This window comes from Microcebus murinus, chromosome X (genome assembly GCF_040939455.1).
Source record: "Microcebus murinus isolate Inina chromosome X, M.murinus_Inina_mat1.0, whole genome shotgun sequence".
NCBI lineage: Eukaryota > Metazoa > Chordata > Mammalia > Primates > Cheirogaleidae > Microcebus > Microcebus murinus.
The window spans coordinates 5,917,889-5,927,398 of NC_134136.1; positions in this window are offsets into that span (position 1 = coordinate 5,917,889).

A 9,510-nucleotide genomic window follows, 5' to 3' on the forward strand; every position below is an offset into this window, starting at 1 on the left:
TACCTAGTTCCCAACATAACTCATTGTATGAAACCCAACCGGCTTCATTCCCTCACGCTACCCATCAGGCTCCCAAAGGTATTTGAGTCCGTGACCCTTGCATCAGCTGTTATCACAGGTCACTGCATGGGATGTTTACTAGGGAATGCCCTAGGGGTCAGCGCTTGTGGAAGAGAAGGGCAGGGAACAGGACCGGGCAGGAAGAGGAGATAGCAGAGGAGCAGGTGGAGCAAAACTTTGGCTCCCTGGCTGATGGGATCTGGCACTCAAGTAACCTCTCAGTTGTCCTACACTGGGCCAAAGGGGAGGCCTCCATACCCCTGCTGCAATCGTCACTGGCTCTGGGCACCCCAAGGCCATGACCTTGGGTGAGGCATCTCTCTCCAACTGAGGCAATCCCTGAAGGAGCCGACAGCTAAAGAGGGCTCTTTGCTGGCAGCACTCCCAACAGCTGGGCAATAAATCTTCCCCTGAAGGGGGATCTGGGGGACACAGTTCTGTGTCCATAACAGGTGTCTTTCTCCAATGAACAGTGCAAGCTAAATACTTAAAATTCTTATTTCAGTTCCTCTTTTTATAGACGTCTCCCAGTCCTTACTTCAGACTGATTACAGTTCATTTGATTCGGTTTATAGCTTTCTTAAATTATTGTCACCAGGCCAGACGTGATGTCTCACGCCTGTAATCCCAGCACTCTGGGAGGCCGAGGTGGGAGGATCGCTCAAGGTCAGGAGTTCGAGACCAGCCTGAGCAAGAGCGAGACCCCATTTCTACTATAAATAGAAAGAAATTAATTGGCCAACTAAAACTAGATAGAAAAAATTAGCCGGGCATGGTGGCACATGCCTGTAGTCCCAGCTACTCGGGAGGCTGAGGCAGGAGGATTGCTTGAGCCCAGGAGTTTGAGGTTGCTGTGAGCTAGGCTGATGCCACGGCACTCTAGCCTGGGCAATAAAGTGAGACTCTGTCTCAAAAAATAAAAAATTATAGTCACCATCCTGAGACACATACCAGCAGCCTTTACAGGACTTCAGTGTTTCACAAGCCTCATTAGTGTCTATTAACAAACCCTCTCCGGGGATATTTCGTGTTGCATATGCAAATGACTAAATTCATTCATCGTAAAATACCATGAACAAAATGCCACCGGCATCTACCAGGCGCCTACAATGGACCAGGCATCACCTGTTCCTCCACCCACTTGTTTTATTTTTCGATGTAACAAATGTGTGATGAGCTCCTTCTACATACCGGGCGCAGCGCTAGGTGCTGCAGGTACAGTAGTGATTGACAGAGACACCGTGCCTGCCCTCGTGGAGCTCACCATCTAGCAGGGCCACTGTGGGGTCTAGCTCACATGGCAGCCCAGGGGGCCTCGTTTTCCTGTTGTCCTAGAGGCATCGCCCTGGCCGTGGTCTCCTCTGCTCATCTCTTTTCACTCAGCATCTACTCCACCCCCTCTGAACGTCCCCTCTGCTCCTCACCCTTCCATTGCTCCTCTCCCTCCCATCCTTTTCAACTGTGCCCCTAGAACCCCACTTCCAGGGTGTCTTTGTTTTGTGTTGCTATAACAGAATACCCAAGACTGGGTAATTTATAAAGAAAAGAGGTTGGCCGGGCGCGGTGGCTCGTGCCTGTAATCCTAGCACTCTGGGAGGCCAAGGCAGGAGGATCGCTCAAGGTCAGAAGTTGGAGAATAGCCTCACCAAGAGCAAGACCCCGTCTCTACTAAAAATAGAAAGAAATCAATTGGCCAACTAAAAATATATAGAAAGAATTAGCCAGACATGGTGCCACATGCACGTAGTCCCAGCTACTCGGGAGGCTGAGGCAGGAGGATTGCTTGAGCCCAGGAGTTTGAGGTTGCTGTGAGTTAGGCTGACGCCACAGCACTCTAGCCCGGGCAACACAGTGAGACTCTGTCTCAAAAAAAACACAAAAGAAAAGAAAAAAGGTTTATTTAGCTCACAGTTCTGCAAGCTGGGACGTTCGAGGGAGTGGCCCCAGCTTCTGGCGAGGGCTTTTGTGCTGTATCACAGCATGGCAAAGGTCAAAGGGGAAGTGGACACATGGAAAGAGGGGAAGACCTGAGGGCTGTCCTGGCTGTCTAAAAAGCCACTCTCGTGGGAACTAATCCATTCCAGAGAGAACTAATCCAGTCTCACCACAGTGAGAACTCACTACCACAAGAGTAGCACCAAGACATTCACGAGGGATCCACCCCCAGGACCCCAAAACCTCCCACTAGGCCCCACCTCCCAACATTTGAGGATCACATTTCAGCATGAGTTTTGATGGAGACATGCAAACCATAGCATCCTTTCCCTGGGCCCCCAAACCTCATGCCCTTCTCACATACAACATACAATCATTCCGTTCCAATAGTCCCAAAAGTCTTAACTTGTTCCAGCACCAACTGAAAAGTCCAAAGTCTCATCTGAGACTCAAGGCAAGTTCCTTCCATCTATAAGCTTATAAAATATGGCCAGGCCGAGTGGCTCACGCCTGTAATCCTAGCACTCTGGGGGGCCGAGGCGGGCGGATTGCTCGAGGTCAGGAGTTCGAAACCAGCCTGAGCGAGACCCCCATGTCTACTATAAATAGAAAGAAATTAATTGGCCAACTAATATGTGTAGAAAAAATTAGCCGGACATGGTGGCGCATGCCTGTAGTCCCAGCTACTCGGGAGGCTGAGGCAGGAAGATCCCTTGAGCCCAGGAGTTTGAGGTTACTGTGAGCCAGGCTGACACCACGGCACTCACTCTAGCCTGGGCAACAAAGCGAGACTCTGTCTAAAAAAAAAAAAAAAGCTTATAAAACAAGTTATTTACTTCTGAGATATAATGGCTGTCTAAGCATTGGGTAAACATACCCATTCCTAAAGGGAGAAATTGGGCAGAAGAAAGAGGTAATGGGCCTCGCACAAGTTCAAAACCCAGCAGGGCAGACATTCAATCTTAAAGCTCCAAACCAATCTTTTACTGCCATGTGCCACCTTGGTGCAAGGGGTGGACTCCCAAGGCCTCAAGCAGCACCACTCAATGGCTTTGCTGGGCGCCGCCCATGTGGCAGCTCTCACGGATTGGAATCCAATGCTTGTCGCTTTTCCAGGCTGTTGCATGCTGCCTGTGGCTCTACAATTCTGGGGTCCCCATGGCAGCTCTGCTCCCACAGCTGCACTAGGCTTTGCCATGGTGGGGACCCTTTGTGGCAGCTCCACCCTGCAGCTGGTTTCTGCCTGGGCTCCCAGGCTTTGCAATACATCCTCTGAAATCTAGATGGAAGCTGCCAAACCTCCACAGCTCTTGCATTCTGGGGGCCAGCAGACTTAACACCAAGTGGAAGCCATCAAGGCTTACTGCTTGCACTCTCTCAGTGGAAACCCAAGAAGTATCTGGGGCCATTTGAGCCACAGCTAGAGCCATAGCTGGATGTGGCCAGGATGTGACAGCCAGGGATGTGAGGAACAGCCTATCGAGGTGGAGCAGAGGAGCAGCGCCCTGGGCTTGTCCCCAGAAACCATTCTGTGCTCCTAAGCCTCTGGGCCTGGGATGGGAGAGGCAGCCTTGAAGATTTCTGAAATGCCTTCGGGGCCTTTTCCCCATTGTCTGCACTCCCTTTGAGCCATGCTAATCTCTCCAGCAAGGGCTCAGCGCCCTTGGTTTCTCTTCTGAAAACAACTCTTTCATTCTCTACCACATGGCCAGGCTGTGCATTTTCCAAATTTCTGTGTCGTTTCCCTTTTCTCTAGCAGTTCACTGTAAGCAGTTAGAAGGAACCATGCAGCAGCCTGAGCACTTTGCTGCTTAGAAATTTCTTCCACCAAGCTATGCTATTCCATTACTCTTACATTCGGCCTTCCACAGAGCTCTTGGGCATGGACACAGTTCAGCCAAGTTCTTTGCCAATTTATAACAAGGACAGCCTTTATTTACTCTAGTCCCCAATACTTTGTTCCTCAGTTCCATCTGAAACCTTGTCAGAATGTCCTTTACTGTCCGTACTTCTACAGCACTCTGGCCTTGATCACGTATCCAATCTCTAAGGAGTTCCAAACTTTCCCTAGTCTTCTTGTTTTCTAAACCCTCATGAGAATCTGGACTTTTTCTAGCCTGCTTCTCTACATTCTTCCAGCTTCTGTTCATTACCCAGTTCCAAAGCCACCCCCAGATTTTCAGGTATTCATTATCAGTAACACCCTACTGCTTGGTACCCATTTTCTGTCTTAGTGTTATAGCCTTACCAGGTTCATTGCCTGCTGCTCAAGAGGAAGCCAATACACTGAGATAGCAGGGATTATAGCAGAGAAAGAGTTTAATATTGCAGGCACCATGCGAGGAGATAGGAGGAAGTTCTCAATCCCTCTCCCTGGAAATTTGGGAGAAAGGGTTTTTAAAGATAGTTTGGTGGGCAAAGGGCTAGGCAATTGGGCCTGATAATTGGCTTGGTTTGGGATGGAACCACAGGGATATAGAAATTGTCTTCTAGTCTTAGCCAGAGATGGGATGAATCAGAACCATCAACTATAGTTGAATGGCAATAGCCTGAAGACCTCCCCTTTAAAAGCTCTGTGTTCCTGCTCAGAGACAGGATGTTGGTACTTTAAGATGGGAGTCTGCCAACCTCCTCATTTGCTGGCAAATTAATAAACTTCTCTTTCCTAAGAAAGAAAGAAATTGTCTTCTTTGTTGAGTCTGTTCTTGGGTGGGAGTCACAAGACCAGGTGAGTCAGTTCCTCGGAATGGGCTGCTGGTCTGGATGGGTCAGCCGTTCTACCAGCATGCAGGTCCTGGAAGATAACTCAAGAACTAGCCTTAGGTTTCATAAGGGTGATGTTATCTATGGGAGCAATGAAGAAAGCTAAGAATCTTTATGACCATCAGCTGTGTGACTCCTGAATAGTAAGCAATTATAGGCAAGCAAGCTAGGGGACAATGCTGGTTATATCTATATTTCCCCTACCACAGTTCTCACCTTGTGACCCTTTATTAATTTTATAAAGGGCAGTTTCATTAGTCTGTTTTGTGTTGCTATAAAAGAACACCCAAGACTGGGTAACTTATGAAGAAAAGAGGTTTATTTAGCTCACAAGTCTGCAGGTTGGGAAGTTCAAGGGACTGGCCCTGGCTTCCTGAGGGCTTTTGTGCTGTGTCACAACATGGTGGAGAAAGTGAAAGGGGAAGCAGACACGTGCAAAGAGAAAATCTGAGGGGCACCCTGGCTTTATAACAACCCACTCTCATGGGAACGAATTCATTCCCACAGAAACTAATTCAGTCTTATGAGAGCAAGAACTTAGGGACTATCGCAAGAATAGCAGCAAGCCATTGAGCTGGGATCCACTTCCACAACCCAACATCTCCCTCTAGGCCCCAACACCTAACACCGCCAACACTGCCACACTGGGGCTCAAATTTCGACTTGATTTTCTTTGGCGACAAATCCCGGTCACTTCCAACATTCATGGGGAAGATCTATCCCACATCCCTGGCTTCTCGTTCCTTTGGCTTACTTCTGATGACTTCCCTTTCTGCTCCAGCCACCCATTCAAGGGCATCAAGTGGACCTGGTGATGGCCCAGAGCTGCTGTACCACTGAAATCTTAACTTCGGTCCCCCACAACCTCACATCTTTCCAACTCTCTCATTCAATGTAATGACTTCATTACACTGTTCAACCTCGTTGAGACTTCCATGAGCTCATCGTAAAAGAGAAACTCAAATGTCCAATTAACATGAAAAGGGCTTAACCTCATCTACTGTCAGAAATGAGGAGTGAGGCCGGGCTCAGTGGCTCATGCCTGTAATCCTAGCACTCTGGGAGGCCGAGGCAGGAGGATCACTTGAGGTCAGGAGTTCAAAACCCACCTGAGCAACATAGCAAGACCCCATCTCTACAAAATAATTTTTTTTAATTATCCAGGTACGTTGACATGTGCCTGTAATCCTAGCTACTTGGCAGGCTGAGGTGGGAGGATCCTTTGAGCCCAGGAATTCAAGGTTACAGTGAGCTATGATCATGTCACTACACTACACTGCACTCTAGCCTGGGCGACAGAGAGAGATCTTGTATCTAAAAAGAAAAAAAAAAAAGTTAGGAGAGTTACTACTTGTAAGAGGAAGGATACATTGTAATTGATAAGAACACATGGGAGATTTCAGGGGTGCTGACAAAGTTTTATTTTCTAACCTACAAGGTGGTCACAGTGGTGGTAGTCATTTGTCACTATCAAGGTTTACAAACTATCCATTTGTTTTAAGCACTTTTCTGTGGGTGTGTATGTATGTTGTATTTTATAATAAGAAAATTTTTTAAGGAGCCAAGATACAATTCTGAGTTGGGCCAAATTTCAAGGAAGGCTGCAGAGAAACGAGTCTCCTTAGGAAAGAGACAGGGAAGGGGCGGTCGGAGGCACACAGCAAACTAGGAGACCGGGGTGATAAGGAAGCCCAGGAAAGAAGCTTCCAAATTTCCATAAAAAGAGTGGACAACATTGTCAACCCTTATCCCCCCTTGCTCTGCAGGACACACCAGAGCAGGGCCAAGAGTCACCAGGCTGTGTTCTTGCAATCGTAACAAGAATGCTCTTGCACAATAGAAAAATGAGCAAAGGCACATGCAGATGAGAAGAAATACTATTAGGAGGCAAACATATGGGAACATGTCTACTCTTGCTAATGAGCAAAGACATACTAAATTTTAAAAACTGAATAGCCAATTATAGTAGCAAAAATTAAGGGAAGGAGGAAGAAATTACAATATGTCAGGCTGGAAAGAGTACCAAATTCAAGCATGGTTGCTGGCTGCGAACACTATGAATAAATACCACCCCTTTGAAATAAAATCTGGCAATATACACCAGGAAATTTTAAGTGCTCATACCATTTTACTCGGTAATTCTACTTCTGGGAATCCACACTAGGAACATTATGCAAAGGAAAGAAAAGGCTGTGCGAATGAGTCTGGAAGTGACTCCCAGATCTCTCTCTCCAGCCCCAACCACTGCCCTGAGCTGCTGATCTGTGTGTCCAGCAGTCACCTGGCCTCGCCGCCTGGATGTCCAGTGTGCTACTGACATTTAATATATATACAGCATAACACGAATTCCTCTGTCCCTCTCACACCTGCTCTTTCTCAAATCTTCACCACCCTAATAAATGACACCACTACCACTATCCATGCAGCTGATGAAGCCCCAAATCTAGGAGTCATTCTTGATTCTTCCCTTTTGCTCATCACTCACTTCCAACTCCCAGCCAATCTGGCTAGCTCGATATTCAAAATATAACCAAAAGCATTCCACTTCTCCCATCTCTGTGGTCGCCACCTTGGGTGGTTAATTTTATTTTATTTTATTTTTATTTATTTATTTATTTGAGACAGAGTCTCGCTTTGTTACCCAGGCTAGAGTGAGTGCCGTGGCGTCAGCCTAGCTCACAGCAACCTCAAACTCCTGAGCTCAAGCAATCCTTCTGCCTCAGCCTCCCGAGTAGCTGGGACTACAGGCATGTGCCACCATGCCTGGCTAATTTTTTCTATATTAGTTGGCCAATTAATTTCTTTCTATTTATAGTAGAGACGGGGTCTCGCTCTTGCTCAGGCTGGTTTCAAACTCCTGACCTGGAGCAATCCGCCCACCTCGGCCTCCCAGAGAGCTAGGATTACAGGCGTGAGCCACACACCCGGCTGGTGGTTAATTTTAGATGTGAACTTGACTGAATTAAGGAATACCTAGAGAATCGGTGATGCATCACTTCCGGGTGTGACTATGAGGGTGTCTCCGGAGAGGACTGGCATATAAGTCTATAAGTCTGTGATATTCTCTCTCTCTCTCTCCCCCCCCCCCCCCGGAGCTGAGACACTCTTCTTCTCCTGTCCTTGGACATCAGAACTCCAGGCCCTCCAGCCTCTAGACTCCTCTAGACTCTAGGACTTGCACTCCCCGGGTTCTCAGGCCTTTGGTCTCAGACTGAGGGTCATGCCATCGGCTCTCTGGTTCTGAGGCCTTCTGACCTGGACTGAGCCACGCTACCAGCGCCCAGGGTCTCCAGCCTGCAGATAGCCCGTCATGGGACTTCTCGGCCTCCATAATCACACGAGCCAATTCCCCTAATAAATCCCTTCGCAGCTACCTGTGTCCTATCGGCTCTGTCTCTCTGAAGACCCCTGACTAATGCACCGCCCGAGCTCAAGCCGCCGTCGCCTGTGGCTGGATCGCTGCAGACGTCTCCTAACTGACCTCCTGCCCTCATTCTCGCGCCACTCCAGTCTGTTCCCCAGCAGCCAGAATCGGTTTTGTTTTTTTTTTTAAATCAAATCATGTCAGCAGCCCCACCTAAAACCCTCCAGTGAATTTCCTTTGTTCCACAGAATAGAATCCAAATTCCTTCCTGCAGTCACTCTGCTTCACTCCATGCTGGGCTTTTTTCTACTCCATGAAAACAAGCTGTCTCTCTCCTCCAGGTCTTTGCACGTGCTGTTCCCCTGCCTGGAACATTCTCCCTCCTGGCTCCTTTAGGTCTCAGCTTGCAAGTCACCCCAGGGGAAGATTCTATGATCAATCCATCTAACGTAGCCTCCGTCTCCCAGCCCCTGTCTGTCACGTCACCCTCTTGACTCTCTGCCCAGCACTTGCTGCAGTCTGAAGTCATTTGAGGTCTTTATTACATAGTACTTTGTTTTCTGTCTCTTTTACTATAAAGCTTCATGAGGGCAGGGATCTTGCGTCTCTGGTTCACTATTGCATCCCAACGCCTAAGTGACTGACATCCCCGATAAATACTTATGGAATGAATGAACGTACAATAAAAGCTGTGAGAAAGTTAGCAGAAAAGAAACCTTTTTAATCTGGTATTTTTGAAACCTGCTAATAATGTCCTAGGTTTGGGGAGAAAATACTGTAGAAAATGCTAGCGGAAGTGTGTTTTTCATGTTGTAATGTGATGGTTTGAAAATAACAGAGGTCTCGTATTGAGGCAGATACATAGTACTTGAATCTTGGTTCTACCCTTCAGTAGCTCTGTGATCTTTGGCAAGTTAATTTGCTTCTCTGAGCTTCTTTTTTTCCATATTAAATGGGAACAGCCATAAAGACTCTAGAGGTGGTTCCATTAAACTACATAAAGTAATGCACACTTAGTATAATACATATCACAAAGCATCACTCAATAGCCATCAAAGGTTTAAAGCCCTGAGGCTGGATGGGTTCATCTGGGGAGCGAGTGTAAATAGAGAAGAGAAGAGCGCCCAGGATGAGCCCTGGGGCTGCCCAATGTTTAGACATCAGGTAGAGAAAGACTAACCAAGAAAGGAAACAGTTGTTAATTGCCATGAGAAGGGCTCTAAGCTGCAGTTCCCAAGTTTTCTTGATCATGGAATCTTTTTGTCAAGGGGATCCTGTGCTCAGCAAAGCACACAGCGAAATGTTGGCTTATGCTCCAGCAAATGGAAAGGCCAATTATTGTTGCACCCATGTGCAACTAACTGTGTGCAACAGTGTGCAGAACATGC